Raw genomic sequence first — 16,304 nt, forward strand, 5'->3', positions numbered from 1 at the left:
AAATTATAGCAAGTAACATCTCTGTAAAATGATGTATCAGTGTTTTTCACTCCCCACGTGAAAGTTTCTGGATGCCTTCTTATCCACAGAAGATAATCAGATTTTGACGATGTTACGTACTCAGCTTTGTTTTACCTTATCCCGTTCCTGTACAACTTCTACCACTGACCATGAGCTTCCTAATGTCATCTCTGTAGTAATAAACTACTATGCAAACCCCACTACCTCACTAGTGATGAGCGAATGTTATCCGAGCATGCTCGTGTGCTAACCGAGTGACTTCAACGTTCTCGAAAAATATGTTCCAGTACCCGTGGCTGCATGTCTCGCAGCTGTTCGACAGATGCAACACATGTGGAGCGCCCCCAGACGCAGGGCCGCGGGGCACTCGGAACCGGGCCTCTCTGTCTCGGTCCTGGGGTTGTCACGGTGGCTAGACCCGGTCCGTGACCCTGCTAAGGGGCGTCCAATGAAAGGGTGATGATGGTGCGTGGTGCAAGGCGCGATGAATAACGAGGACACAGGGTTGCAGTCTCTTTACCTCTTTACTGAAGGCTTCAGAATCCGCAATCCAGAGCACTGCTAACAGGGCTGGCTGAGACCGGCCGGTCCGAAGGCACATCCAGAGTTCCCTTTGCAGGTGGAAATCAGTGCCTACCTACTAGCGCCTGGGTGTTGTAGTACTTCCCTGCTGAGCACCACGGGATAGTCCTCACAACTGTTGTGTATGTTTCTGTTCTTTTTCTCTCCGTCCCCCAGATGGTATGGATAGGACGCACCCGTATGACGGGGTAGGCCTGGAGTTATTTTATAGGGACCCTAGAGACGCCCCTCTCCCACAATTGCCTCCATTGTCTTCATTAGGTGATTTAGGTGAGGCAGCCAACCTAAAATTAACTGCCCTGCCGTTGGTTTGAAGTAATGCGTGGAGCCCAATACTTCCTCGGCGTTCCGGCCACCGGCTACGCGCCTCAGTAGGATGTTGCCGATCTCGGGGCACGACTCCTACTGGTTCTATCGCCTTTGTGCTGTGATCTCGTTTCTCACTTCTCCACAATATACCTCGCTTCGTGTCCTTTCTTAAGATGCCGCCGCAATGAAGTGCAGGCGCGGTTCCGTAACGATCTGTCCTTTTCGCTAGGCCTCTGCCAGGATCCCACCCTTGACAGGGACCCCCCTGAATCTTCCCAAGCAACCTCTTCTCTCACTAGATGTTACCTGGGCAAAACCCAGTCAGCCTCTCCCTAACTTCCTATCCAACCCCCAGTTTTACCAGAGTGTGAGGAGTGGCCTAATACATAGAACCCTTTGCTCCCCCTGGTGGCCAGAGTGTGAAGTGTAATGTGTGACTGATACCTGGTCAGGTGAACTCCTTTAGTGCAATCAGACGTAACATCACTCCCCTTAGTGGCAGAGCGACATCACTGCAACGACCAGGACTCTGGGGCGCTGCACCCCCCCCCCCCGGTTAAATCCAGTACTCCCGGACTGGGAAGAAGAACAAGCAAAAGACATACAAAATTTTGAAATGCAATGAACAAGTAAATTTAACAGTGCTTCCCTTTATGGGAGGTGAGGACACTTGAACGTTACAAACGGAAACATATTTACATTTTTACTCATGGTTATAAACAACACTTATGACTAACTCGACTATAAATAACCATCATTACCCAGCCGGGTATTCTAATAATTTAACTTTTCCTTTAAGGGCGTATAAGCTGACCCCACTAAAGGCTTACTATAAAACTCTAAAATATAAATTAACTTTGTCTTTATTTCTCTTTTCTAAATACAACACTTTTCTTTACTCTCTGACTTCGAACATGCAGGACCGCCTGGCTACTCGTCCAAGCCTACTACCTCTTTTCTTCTATAAGCTCAATTTTTATTCACAGTATAAGATCAATCAACCATCTCTCTATGGTTTCCAGGAGGACTCACTAACCCCTACGGGTTCACTTCACTGAAACTCGGCTTTCAACTCTTTCCTGTCCTCAACCTCTAGTAACATCATCGAACATTTCCTATTATTTCTTAAATAACTACACACTATTCACTACTATTCAACGTTCTTAAAGTAACATTATACTTAAGTGCAACACATGAACATTCCCTTTAAGAGGGAACCAAGTCTCTTTGAAGTAGTGCAGACTCTCTATCTGCAAGTCCGTTTAACCCCTTTACCCCCAAGGGTGGTTTGCACGTTAATGACCGGGCCAATTTTTACAATTCTGACCACTGTCCCTTTATGAGTTTATAACTCTGGAACGCTTCAACGGATCTTGGCGATTCTGACATTGTTTTCTCGAGACATATTGTACTTCATGAAAGTGGTAAAATTTCTTCGATATAACTTGCGGTTATTTGTGAAAAAAACAGAAATTTGGCGAAAATTTAGAAAATTTTGCAATTTTCCAACTTTGAATTTTTATGCCCTTAAATCACAGAGATATGTCACACAAAATACTTAATAGGTAACATTTCCCACATGTCTCCTTTACATCAGCACAATTTAGGAACCAACATTTTTTTTTGTTAGGGAGTTATAAGGGTTAAAAGTTGACCAGCAATTTCTCATTTTTACAACACCATTTTTTTTTAGGGACCACACCACATTTGAAGTCATTTTGAGGGGTCTATATGATAGAAAATACCTAAGTGTGACACCATTCTAAAAACTGCACCCCTCAACGTGCTCAAAACCACATTCAAGAAATTATTAACCCTTCAGGTGTTTCACAGGAATTTTTGGAATGTTTAAATAAAATTAACATTAAAATTTTTTTTACACAAAATTTATTTCAGCTCCAATTTGTTTTATTTTACCAAGGGTAACAGGAGAAAATGGACCCCAAAAGTTGTTGTACAATTTGTCCTGAGTACGCCGATACCCCATATGTGGGGGTAAACCACTGTTTGGGCACACCGCAGAGCTCGGAAGGGAAGGAGCACCATTTGACTTTTCAATGCAAAATTGACTGGAATTGAGATGGAACGCCATGTTGCGTTTGGAGAGCCCCTGATGTGCCTAAACATTGAAACCACCCACAAGTGACACCATTTTGGAAAGTAGACCCCCTAAGGAACTTATCTAGATGTGTTTTGAGAGCTTTGATCCCTCAAGTGTTTCACTACAGGTTATAACGCAGAGCCGTGAAAATAAAAATTCTTTTTTTTTCACAAAAATGATTTTTTAGCCACCAGTTTTGTATTTTCACAAGGGTAACAGGATAAATTGGACCCCAAAAGTTGTTGTCCAATTTGTCCTGAGTACGCTGATACCCCATATGTGGGGGGGAACCACTGTTTGGGCGCATGGCAGAGCTCGGGAGGGAAGGAGTGCCATTTGGAATGCAGACTTAGATGGATTGGTTAGCAGGCGTCACGTTGCATTTGCAGAGCCCCTGATGTACCCAAACAGTAGAAACCCCCCACAAGTGACCCCATATTGGAAACTAGACCTCCCAAGGAACTTATCTAGATGTGTTGTGAGAACTTTGAACCCCCAGGTGTTTCACTACAGTTTACAACGCAGAGCCGTGAAAATAAACAATCCTTTTTTTCCCACAAAAATTATTTTTAGCCCCCCAAATTTATATTTTCCCAAGGGTAACAAGAGAACTTGGACCCCAAAAGTTGTTGTCCAATTTGTCCCGAGTACGCTGATGCCCCATATGTTGGGGTAAACCCCTGTTTGGGCGCACGGTAAAGCTCGGAAGGGAAAGAGCACTGTTTTACTTTTTCAATGCAGAATTGGCTGGAATTGAGATCGGACGCCATGTCGCATTTGGAGAGCCCCTGATGTGCCTAAACAGTGGAAACTCCCCAATTCTAACTGAAACCCTAATCCAAACACACCCCTAACCCTAATCCCAACAGTAACCCTAACCACACCCCTAACCCTGACACACCCCTAACTCTAATCCCAACCCTAATCCCAACCGTAAATGTAATCCAAACCCTAACCCTAACTTTAGCTCCAAACCTAGCCCCAACCCTAACCCCAGCCCTAACCCTAGCCCTAACCCTAGCCCTAACCCTAGCCCTAACACTAGCCCTAGCCCTAGCCCTAACCCTAGCCCTAATGGGAAAATGGAAATAAATACATTTTTTTAATTTTATTATTTTTCCCTAACTAAGGGGGTGATGAAGGGGGGTTTGATTTACTTTTATAGCATTTTTTATAGCGGATTTTTATGATTGGCAGCCGTCACACACTAAAAGACGCTTTTTATAGCAAAAAAGTTTTTGCGTCTCCACATTTTGAGACCTATAATTTTTCCATATTTTGGTCCACAGAGTCATGTGAGGTCTTGTTTTTTGTGGGACGAGTTGACGTTTTTATTGGTAACATTTTCGGACACGTGACAGTTTTTGATCGCTTTTTATTCTGATTTTTGTGAGGCAGAATGACCAAAAAACAGCTATTCATGAATTTCTTTTGGGGGAGGCGTTTATACCGTTCCACGTTTGGTAAAATTGATAAAGCAGTTTTATTCTTCGGGTCAGTACGATTACAGTGATACCTCATTTATATCATTTTTTAATGTTTTGGCGCTTTTATACGATAAAAACTATTTTATAGAATAAATAATTATTTTGGCATCGCTTTATTCTGAGGACAATAACTTTTTTATTTTTTCTTTGATGATGCTGTATGGCAGCTCGTTTTTTGTGGGATAAGATGTCGTTTTCAGCGATACCATGGTTATTTATATCCGTCTTTTTGATCGCGTGTTATTCCACTTTTTGTTCGGCGGTATGATAATAAAGCGTTGTTTTTTGCCTCATTTTTTTTTTTTCCTACGGTGTTCACTGAAGGGGTTAACTAGTGATATAGTTTTATAGGTGGGGTCGTTACGGACGCGGCGATACTAAATATGTGTACTTTTATTGTTTTATTTTTTTTATTTAGATAAAGAAATGTATTTATGGGAATAATATATATATATTTTATTCTTCATTTAGGAATTTTTTTTTTTTAATTTTACTTCTGTGGACATTTTTTTTTTTACTTTTTTACCTTGTCCCATGGGGGGACATCACAGATCGGTGATCTGACAGTTTGAACAGCACTCTGTCAGATCACCGATCTGACTTACAGCACTGCAGGTTTACCAAGCGCCTGCTCTGAGCAGGCACTTGGTAAGCCACCTCCCTCCCTGCAGGACCCGGATGCCGCGGCCATCTTGGATCTGGGCACCTGCAGCGAGGAGGAGGTAAGAGACTCTCGCAGCAACGCGATCACATCGCGTTGCTCTGGGGGTCTCAGGGAAGCACGCAGGGAGCCCCCTCCCTGCGCGATGCTTCCCTGTACCGCCGGCACACCGCGATCATGTTAATGTTAATGTGTTCTCCTCTATTTGTTTTAATGTGCCGGGGGTGGTCCGTGACCGCTCCTGGCACATAGTGCCGGATGTCAGCTGTGATAATCAGCTGACACCCGGCCGCGATCGGCCGCGCTCCCCCCGTGAGCGCCGCCGATTGCGCTGGAAGTACTATCCCGTCGGTGGTCATACGGGCCCACCCCACCTCAACGGGATAGTACGTCCAATGTCAGAAAGGGGTTAAGGCAAGAACTTCTGCGCTGTATTCAAGAACAAGTCTCTTCAAAAAGTTCTCCTTTTTGTAAAACCAGTAGGTGGCACCTTTAAGAAGGTGCGAACTATTTACAACACAGTTTGTGAACCATTCACCGTCCATGATTCGGCAGTCTTTGTAAACAATGATGAACAAAAGCAAAAACAAAAAGCAAAAACAATAGGGATCCCGGGTAAACAAAGGGATCCCTTTAAGGACCACCCTGGTCTGGTACTAGCAGCAAAACAGTAGAAGACAAACAAAGAACTATTTACATCCTCATGGCTCCGAGGTCTATTCTCACAGTAGGTTACACTGCATCAGCTGGTGGCGAACACCTCCTGACAGGTAGGGCTGCGGTTCTTTGTTCTCGGCTGATGCGGGGTCGGTGTCATTGGTTTGTCTCCCAGGTGCGGTCAGGTCACCCGGTGTCTGGATTCGAATGTCAGCTTTGGTTGCAAGTTCAGTAGCGGCGATAATGCACACCGTAGTGCTAGTGGTAGAGTTTGTCAAATCAGGGTTAGTCGTAGTCGGGACAGCAGGTGGCGCTACTGCCGGCTCGCATCGTTGGACGTCTCGAGCGCACCACCCTTGCGCACTCCTATGGCGAGTGTAGGTCACCTGGTCCCCTTTACATAGTAGCTGATTGTCACATCTATTGCGGAACGGGGTCTTCACATTGTAGCTGGTAAAGAAGATTTCAGTCTGCAGTCCCGGTTCTTGTATAGAGCCCCAACCCCGTTTCGGGTGAAAGGCTAGTACAGTCCCCCGTTTTACCAAGTCCTTCTTACCGCGTGCAGTCTTTGGGTTTTGTACTTTCGGTGGGTCACTTTGTTCTGTCTCTTTTCGGTTCTTCCAGTGTAGAATTAGGCATTGTTTATATTGTTCCCAAGTGAGCACAGCAATGCTGAGGCCCTCCTGTCTGGCCCCGTCTGGTCCGATCCTCGGGGTATCCCATTGGAAGATCACCGAGCTCACATCTAGCGGTTCTCCCATAGTTGTCGGTAACGGATGTACCAGCTTCTCCATAGTATCGGGGGTTACCATTACCAGCTCGGCAGAGAGGAATCGGTCATTGTCGGGATGGGGAGCGGTCACGGGAGCAGGATCGGTTGGTGGGGCTGGGGCGCTTTCCATACCTGCATCTGATGTGGTTCCACCGATGCTGATCTGTTCCACTGACGAGGTCACTGGAGTCGGCAGCGGCTCGGACCGCGGTTCCTCCAAGGCATCCCTCCGGCACGGCTCCGACTTCCATTGCTTTACATCGGCTGGCTCCTTGTTCGGGATAGGTGGACTCGACTCCCCCGCCTGCGGCTCCTAGAGGTTCAGATCCTCCAGCGGCGATGGGTTCGGATCCGCCTCCGGTCGGTGGTGATAGTCCGGGATCACTTTGTCGTCGTTCCGGTACTCCCTGATCACCCTCGCCGTCTCGCAGTCGGCAGCTGCACACACACATGGTTCTGCCATCTTCCCAGGGTGGGGCCCCTTCTTGTCTTGGTTCCCGCTGTTGCAAATCAGGGGGCGGTTCTCCTCTGCTTCGGGGCAGGTCGTCATCTTGCAGCAATAGTCGGAGGGGGCGGTCGCCACTTTTGGCGCCGCTTTGATAGTCTCCTCCCATGGCACGCCCTTCTTCTTTCTCTGCGCTCCTCGTGGCGCTGTAATGGCGGCGGTTTTGGCGGGAATTTTTGGCGGCAAATAGCAATACACAGTCTTTGCAATAAATCACGGTTCAAGCACAATTCAGTCACAGTTCCAAGGCACACATGACCTGATTCTTCAGGCTTAAGTAGATCCTGTTCGTGACGCCAAGTTGGAGCGCCCCAGACGCAGGGCCGCGGGGCACTCGGAACCGGGCCTCTCTTTCTCGGTCCTGGGGTTGTCACGGTGGCTAGACCCGGTCCGTGACCCTGCTAAGGGGCGTCCAATGAAAGGGTGATGGTGCGTGGTGCAAGGCGCGATGAATAACGAGGACACAGGGTGGCAGTCTCTTTACCTCTTTACTGAAGGCTTCGGAATCCGCAATCCAGAGCACTGCTAACAGGGCTGGCTGAGACCGGCCGGTCCGAAGGCACATCCAGAGTTCCCTTTGCAGGTGGTAATCAGTGCCTACCTACTAGCGCCTGTGTGTTGTAGTACTTCCCTGCTGAGCACCACGGGATAGTCCTCACAACTGTTGCGTATGTTTCTGTTCTTTCTCTCTCCGTCCCCCAGATGATATGGATAGGACGCACCCATATGACGGGGTAGGCCTGGAGTTATTTTATAGGGACCCTAGAGATGCCCCTCTCCCACAATTGCCTCCGTTGTCTTCATTAGGTGATTTAGGTAAGGCAGCCAACCTAAAATTAACTGCCCTGCCATTGGTTTGAAGTAATGCGTGGAGCCCAATACTTCCTCGGCGTTCCGGCCACCGGCTACGCGCCTCAGTAGGATGTTGCCGATCTCGGGGCACGACTCCTACTGGTTCTATCGCCTTTGTGCTGTGATCTCATTTCTCACTTCTCCACAATATACCTCGCTTCGTGTCCTTTCTTAAGATGCCGCCGCAATGAAGTGCAGGCGCGGCTCCGTAACGATCTGTCCTTTTCGCTAGGCCTCTGCCAGGATCCCACCCCTGACAGGGACCCCCCTGAATCTTCCCAAGCAACCTCTTCTCTCACTAGATGTTACCTGGTCAAAAACCCAGTCAGCTTCTCCCTAACTTCCTATCCAACACCCAGTTTTACCAGAGTGTGAGGAGTGGCCTAATACATAGAACCCTTTGCTCCCCCTGGTGGCCAGAGTGTGAAGTGTAATGTGTGACTGTGATACCTGGTCAGGTGAACTCCTTTAGTGCAATCAGACGTGACATCACTCCCCTTAGTGGCAGAGCGACATCACTGCAACGACCAGGACTCTGGGGCGCTGCACTTGCAGGGATTGTCTGTTTCAATAAGATCTTTTTTAACACGTTCGCTCATCACTAGTAAGGTAGTAGGGTTGGCATATTTTTCAAGAACGTCAAAGTCATTCGGTCAGCACACGAGCATGCTCGGATAACACCTTTTCCGACTTGTTCGCTCATCAATAGTAAGGTAGAGGGTTGGCATATTTTTCGAGAACGTCAAAGTCACTTGGCTTGCACACAAGCATGCTCGGATAACACCTTTTCCAACACGTTTGCTCATCACTAGTAAGGTAGTAGGGTTGGCATATTTTTCGAGAACATCAAAGTCACTCGGTTAGCACATGAGCATACTCGAATCACACCTTTTCCGACACGTTCACTCATCACTAGTAAGGTTGTAGGGTTGGCATATTTTTCAAGAACGCGGAAGTTACTTGTTTAGCACACGAGCATGCTCGAATAACACCTTTTCCCACACGTTCGCTCATCATTATACCTTACATATCCATATGCCTCTTCTTTTTTTACTTCAGCAGACCAGACAGCTGTCAAGCCCATAGTAAAATCAGGAATTTTAACCCATCCCTCATTAACGCAAGTTTCAGAAAAAAGTTTTTTTTTTCTCCTGAGTGCCCCTGTAGTGACCCAGTTGAGAGTGTGTATGCCCTTACCATGGTGGACCACTATACTAAGTGGGTTGCCGTTCACCTTCTACCATGAATATGTGAGACATTACGGTTGCCCTGAAGCAGCCCTCACAGACCATGGACCTGACTTTGAGTCCCAACTATTTCAAGAACTCTGCCAATTCCGTGGGTGCAAGAAGCTAAGAACCACTGCCTATCATCCACAAGGGAATGTCCTTTGTGAGAAAGTCAACCAGACCTTCATCAATATGCTGCGAACAGCATCTACTACCAAACAAGCTGAATGGCCTCAACTACTTGATGAGTTAGTAGAAACCTACAACAATACTGTCCACTGTTCTACCAGCTACTCGCCATATTACTTGATGTTTGGAAGACAAGGTCAGCTCCCAAAAGATCGTGCTTTGGGGAATCCAGGTTCCCGATGTGATCAATCCCCTGCATAAAACTGATTAGGTCTCAGAGCATCAGCGAAGAGTACATGAAGCCCAACAGATCGTCGATCACCGCATGAGCAAAGCTCACCGTCGACAGGAAGAGAACTACAATCAAAAAGCTAATGCTTCCCCACTTACCCACTTCATCTTGGAGACAAAGTATGGCTAAAGAAGTGCCACCGTACAGGGAAACAGAACTCTGGGAAACAGAGCCCTACACAATTACAGCTATCATGAATAAAGAGTCCGATGTATATGAAGTGAAGAAACCCGGAATGGCCCCACAGACAGTGCACAGAAACCACAAAAGATCCCAGGCCATGTGTATAGATTGAGAAGAGTAGTGGTCCTAGAACAGAGCCTTGGGGGACTCCAACAGAGAGATGGTGGTATGAGGAGATAGTGTGGGAGTGGGAGACGCTGAATGTGAGGTTGGAAAGGTACAAGGAGATCCAGGATAGGGTGAGGTCTTTGATGCCAAAGGAGGAGAGAATCTGTAGTGAGGCAGTGTTCAACTGTGTCGAAAGCAGAGGACAGGTCTAGAAGGAGGAGTACAGAGTATTGTCCGTTAGCTTTGGCAGTAAGTAGGTCGTTAGTGATTTTGGTCAGGGCTGTCTCAGTTGAGTGATGGGGCGGAGACCAGATTGCAGATTGTCAAACAGCAAGTTAGATGAGAGGTGGGAGGAAAGTTCAGAGTTGACGTGCTGCTCCAGGAGTTTGGAAGCGAATGGGAGCAGCTATATTGGGCGATAGCTGGACATAGCAGTTGGATCGAGGGTTTGCTTTTTAAGGATAGGTGTGATTGTGGCATGTTTGAAAGCAGAAGGGAAGGTGCCAGAAGTTAGTGATAGGATGAAGAGGTGGGTTAGGGATGGGATAAGTGTGGTGGTGAGGTTGGGAAGGAGGTGGGATGGGATGGGGTCGAGCGCACAGGTGGTGAGGTGCGATTTGGAGAGGAGACAATTAAGCCCCAATTCACAGATGTTGGGTAGGGAGGTTATGGGGTTTGGGCATTGGTCTGGTATACAAAGGGGTTGTGGTGGTTGAACAATGAAGTCTTGCCTTGTCTGGTCGATCTTAAGGTACCTTCACACGAAGCGACGCTGCAGCGATAGCGACAACGATGCCGATCTCTGCAGCGTCGCTGTTTGATCGCTGGAGAGCTGTCACACAGACCGCTCTCCAGCGACCAACGATGCCGAGGTCCCCGGGTAACCAGGGTAAACATCGGGTTGCTAAGCGCAGGGCCGCGCTTAGTAACCCGATGTTTACCCTGGTTACCAGCGTAAAAGTAAAAAAAACAAACAGTACATGCTCACCTGCGGGTCCCCCGGCGTCCGCTTCCTGACACTGACTGAGCTCCAGCCCTAACAGCACAGCGGTGACGTCACCGCTGTGCTTTCACTTTCACTTTAGGGCCGGCGCTCAGTAAGTGTCAGGAAGCAGACGCTGGGGGATGCGCAGGTGAGCATGTACTGTTTGTTTTTTTTACTTTTACGCTGGTAACCAGGGTAAACATCGGGTTACTAAGCGCGGCCCTGCGCTTGGTAACCCGATGTTTACCTTGGTTACCAGTGTAAAACATCGCTGGTATCGTTGCTTTTGCTTTCAAACACAACGATACACAGCGATCGGATGACCAAATAAAGTTCTGGACTTTATTCAGCGACCAGCGACATCACAGCAGGATCCTGATTGCTGCTGCGTGTCAAACTAAACGATATCGCTAGCGAGGACGCTGCAACGTCACGGATCGCTAGCGATGTCGTTTCGTGTGAAGGTACCTTTAGTTTTAAAGTGTGTGGCAAAGTGCTCAGCAGAGATGAGGGAGGTTGGAGGGGGCAGTGGGGGGCGGAGGAGGGAGTTAAAGGTTATAAACTGCATCTTGTGTTATCTTTATCTAATATTTACATTTGTTTGGTGATCTGAAACATATCAGTGTGACAAGCATGCAAAAGAATAAGCAACCAGGAAGGGGGAAACACTTTTTAACACCACTATATAGTTAATAAAAGAGTTTTGAGCTCAAACAAGGCAAATAAACTGATATTTTATATTTGAATGAAGTTAAATTATTTAATGAACAATTATAACTTTCAGTTGGCTTTCAGACAGCTCAAGTGCCAGGTTCCACCTTGAACATGAAAGTCTATATTTATTAGCCCTGCTATTCGGTGTCATAGGCCTAAGGCCGTTACACCTGAAGACTACAAGACTACAATATAAAGGCACATCCTGAATTGGCCAATCACATGATGTCATTGTGCAACAAAATATCTGAAGAAGGTCACAAATATGCAAACACTAAGAAACCGAACTCCTACCACAGGGTGCAGTATACATACTGTATAGTGGGCAATACTAGGGTTTAATAAACATACTGAAAGCAATACATGGGCAAAGTGCTGGGTGCAATACAGGAGGAATTATGAATACAGAGAGAATTATTGTGTTATACATACTATTATCACTACATTTAGGCATTATGTAAACTGTTGGCACTAGAGCAGCGAATTATCAAAACTGGGGGTACTGCAAGGCGGCATCATAAATGCATCATTACTACTACTATTTTCACCATTATTATTGGGCACAATATTATAAATGCATGTATTCAGGTAAAGAATTAGAGGCATTGATGTGAATTTTGGCAGCAGTATAAAAATTGAGCGGCTATAATACTGGTACTATTATTTTATAAGTAAACTAATTAGGAACACTTAGGGCACCATATTGATGATAGCTGGAATATAACACAGTTGAAGCATTAAGAGGGTGACAATGACAGAAAACTGAGGAACCTATCAAGGATGCAAGGGAACCTCTCCAAAACACTATGCAAAAATCAAATTACCGTAGTCACCGCAATGGTCTTGTCTGATTAGATAAGATAGGAAATATAATGTCTACATAAGAGGACTTCCCTACATATAAATGTTATGTGGTAGTTTATGTAATGTATTACAAAATATATGGATAGATTTTGACAATTGATTGGAACACCATGGAAATTTTAGCCTCAGCCAGCAGAAAACCAATAATAAACCTTGGCATAAAATTTCAACTGTCATTGACTCCTAAGGAGACATACAGTTGTGGAAAGACGGTGAGACTGGACTGCGAATAGTGCTTCTTGTCTCACTGTCCTCATAAGTGCACACAAGCACAACTTTAAGGCCATGTTCACACTTTGCGGGTGACCTCTGCGGGTTCTCCCGCAGCGGATTTGATAAATCTGCAGGGCAAAACCGCTGCGGTTATCCCTGCAGATTTATCGCGGTTTGTTCCGCGGTTTGTTCAGCTGTTTCCGCTGCGGGTTTCCGCCTATACTATTGATGCTGCATATGCAGCATCAATAGTAATGTTAAAATAAAAAAAAAAAGTTTATATACTCACCCTCTGAGGTCCCGATCTCCTCGGCGCTGCACCCGGCGGTCCGTTTCCAAAGATGATGTGCTAGAAGGACCCTTCGTGACGTCACGGTCATGTGACCGCGACGTCACGGTCATGTGACCGCGACGTCACGGTCATGTGACCGCGACGTCACCGCAGGTCCTGTTCGCACAACTCTGACCGGCCGGCCGCGTGCAGCGCTGAGAGGTGAGTATAACATGATTTTTTATTTTAATTCTTTTTTTTTTTACACACAAATATGGTTCCCAGGGCCTGGAGGAGAGTCTCCTCTCCTCCACCCCGGGTACCACCCGCACATTATCCGCTTACTTCCCGCAACGTGGGCACAGCCCCATGCGGGAAGTAAGCGGTTCAATGCATTCCTATGGGTGCAGAATCGCAGCGATTCTGCACAAAGAAGTGACATGCTGCGGGTTGTAAACCGCTGCGTTTCTGCGCGGTTTTTCCCACAGCATGTGCACAGCGGTTTGCGGTTTCCATAGGGTTTACATGTAAATGTAAACGCAATGGAAACTGCTGCGGACCCGCAGCACCAAAATCGCGGCGGTTCCGCGGTAAAAACCGCCAAGTGTGAACATGGCCTAATTGGTGTCCCTGATGTAATCAGCCTGCCTCTATATCCTGCAACACAATGCCTAACAAGCTCTTGGAATCTTATTTACCTGTCTCATTGTGACTATGGGATGCTGTAAAAGCTTCTACAAAACAACCAACACTATGTACAATAACCACTAACAGTTAATACATAGTTAAATTCTACTGTGAAAATCCCTTGTACATGTTTAAGGCTGTGTGCACACGTAGCATATTTTTCGCGTTTTTTTTGCGGTTTTTCGCTATAAAAACGCTATAAAACCGCGAAAAAAACGCTAACATTAAGCATCCTATGTAATAGAATGCATTCCGCATTTTTTGTGCACATGCTGCATTTTTTTCCTGAGCGGAATCGCATTCCAGAAAAAAACGCAGCATGTTCATTAAATTTGCGGAATCGCAGCGATTCTGCACACATAGGAGTGCATTGATCTGCTTACTTCCCGCACGGGGCTGTGCACACCATGCGGGAAGTAAGCAGATCATGTGCGGTTGGTACCCAGGGTGGAGGAGAGGAGACTCTCCTCCATGGACTGGGCACCGTATAATTGGTAAAAAAAATAGTGATATACTCACCTTCGATGGCCCCCGCAGTCTTCCCGCCTCTCCGGTGCCACCTGCCGCTTCGGTTCCTATAGCTGGTGTGCGGTGAAGGACCTGCGATGACGTCGCGGTCTTGTGATTGGTCACGAGACCGGTCATGTGACCGCTCACGTGACCGCGACGTCATCGAAGGTCCTGCACACACACAGCATCTATAGGAACGGACGCCGCTGAGGAGATCCGCTGTCTGCAGGTGAGTATAAGCATTTTTTTAATTATTTTTAAACATTCTATCTTTAACTATTGATGCTGCATAGGCAGCATCTATAGTAAAAAGTTGGTCACACTTGTCAAACACTATGTTTGACAAGTGTGACCAACCTGTCAAACAGTTTTCCAAGCGATGCTACAGATCGCTTGGAAAACTCTAGCATTCTGCAAGCTAATTATGCTTGCAAAACGCTAGTTTTCTGCGGGTATATGCATGCTAATTCTGCATGCGATATACCCGCGGCAGGAGGCGCAGAATTGCCGTGGAAATTTCCGCGGCAATTCTGCAAACGTGTGCACTTAGCCTAATACTCATTTTCAATGTCTGAAATCTTGCCATCATTGACAAATGACACATATAAAAGTTACTCCGTTAATGGTTTAATCCAGGAGTGGGACACAGTGGTTAATTTTGATGTTCAGCTAGGTAATGAAGAGAGAAGATTAATAATCCTGTAGTGTGAATTAATTTTGTGTTTTGGAATTTATAGACTCTTTCAGAACAATCATTATCATTACCTAGCATTAGTGCAAGATTAAGCCCTTTCTTCCACTCCTAGATGTATTTTCCAGCATGGGGTTGTAGCAGGAGATCGACCCCTACACAGTGGTTGTGGCTTTCACAACCACATCAGGTGAGCATAATTCATAATTTTGTACCTGTCTCAACCCAGATAAGACATTATTTTTTGCTTTTTCTATCTGCAGGTGTTAGTCATTATTTATTTTTAGTTAATAGTTTTAAATGCTATAGAAGATAGTACTTAAACAGTAAATTCAGGTGTTAAGTAAATATTTTTTATTGTTAGTGAAAGTTGTGACTCACATGTTCACCAAAATTTCGTGCATAATGTCAGGACTAATATTATCAGCGCATGGAATTTTCTTTACTGCTGCCACAGTGCCTTGATACACTCCTTTATAAACTGTGCCAAATGCTCCTCTTCCGAGTACACATGTGTCATCAATCCTTATATATTCCTTTGGGACATATGGTAGTGCAGCGCCCCAGAGTCCTGGTCGTTGCAGTACTGTGGCTCCGCCGCTAAGGGGGGCTATGGTACGTCTGATGGCACTGAAGGAGTTCATCTGACCAGGTATCACAGACACCAATACATTTCAGTCTGGCCTCCAGGGGGAGCTAAGGGTACTATTTATTAGGCCACTCCTCACAGTCTGGTAAAACTGGGGGTTAGGCAGGAAGTTAGACAGAAAGATGACTGGGTTGGAACCAGGCAACACCTTGTGGCACAGGGTGTTGTAGGGGAAGATTCGGAGGGGTCCCTGTCAGGGGTGGGATCCTGACAGAGGCCTAGCAACCAGAGAGAACGTTACGGGACCGCGCCTGCACGATATAGCGGCGGTACCCCAAGAAAGGACAAGAAGCGAGATTTATTGTGCTGAGTGAGAAACGAGATCAACGCAACTAGGAGAATACCAGTAGGAGTCGTGCCGTAAGATCGAGGCAACATCCTATTGAGGCGCATAACCGGTGGCCGGAACGCTGAGGAAGTATAGAGCTCCAAGCCAAACTTCAAACCTACGGCAGGACAGTCAGTCACAGGCGGGCTGTCTCACACAGACCCAGGAAGACACAGGGGGGTAACAACAGGAGAGGGGTGACGATAGAGCCCAGGAAGAACCTCCGAGCCTCCCCGTCATACGGGTGCGTCCTAACCGTAAGATCAGGGGGACGTAGAAGAACATCAGAATCGAGTTGTGAGGGAACACGAGAAACAGACACAACAGTTGTGGGGTACTATCCCGTAAGCACAGCAGGGAAGGACCACAACACACAAGCGCTAGCAGGTAGGCACAGATTTCCACCTGCGAAGGGAACTCTGGAGGTGCCATTGGACCGGCCGGACTTGCGCAGCCCTGTTAACCGTATCCCGGACTGAGGACCCAGAAGCCTTCAGTAAAGAG

The 16,304-nt window shown here is 46.6% G+C and overlaps 1 protein-coding gene across 2 annotated transcripts in view; it reads right to left on the reverse strand.

The window, feature by feature from the left end:
• Positions 1-16,304, reverse strand: part of LOC143768745 (IgGFc-binding protein-like) — a 184,696-nt gene that overhangs the window by 140,654 nt on the left and 27,738 nt on the right. The gene's annotated exons all lie outside the window — the stretch shown is intronic.

This window comes from Ranitomeya variabilis, chromosome 4, assembly GCF_051348905.1.
Source record: "Ranitomeya variabilis isolate aRanVar5 chromosome 4, aRanVar5.hap1, whole genome shotgun sequence".
Classification (NCBI taxonomy): Eukaryota; Metazoa; Chordata; class Amphibia; order Anura; family Dendrobatidae; genus Ranitomeya; species Ranitomeya variabilis.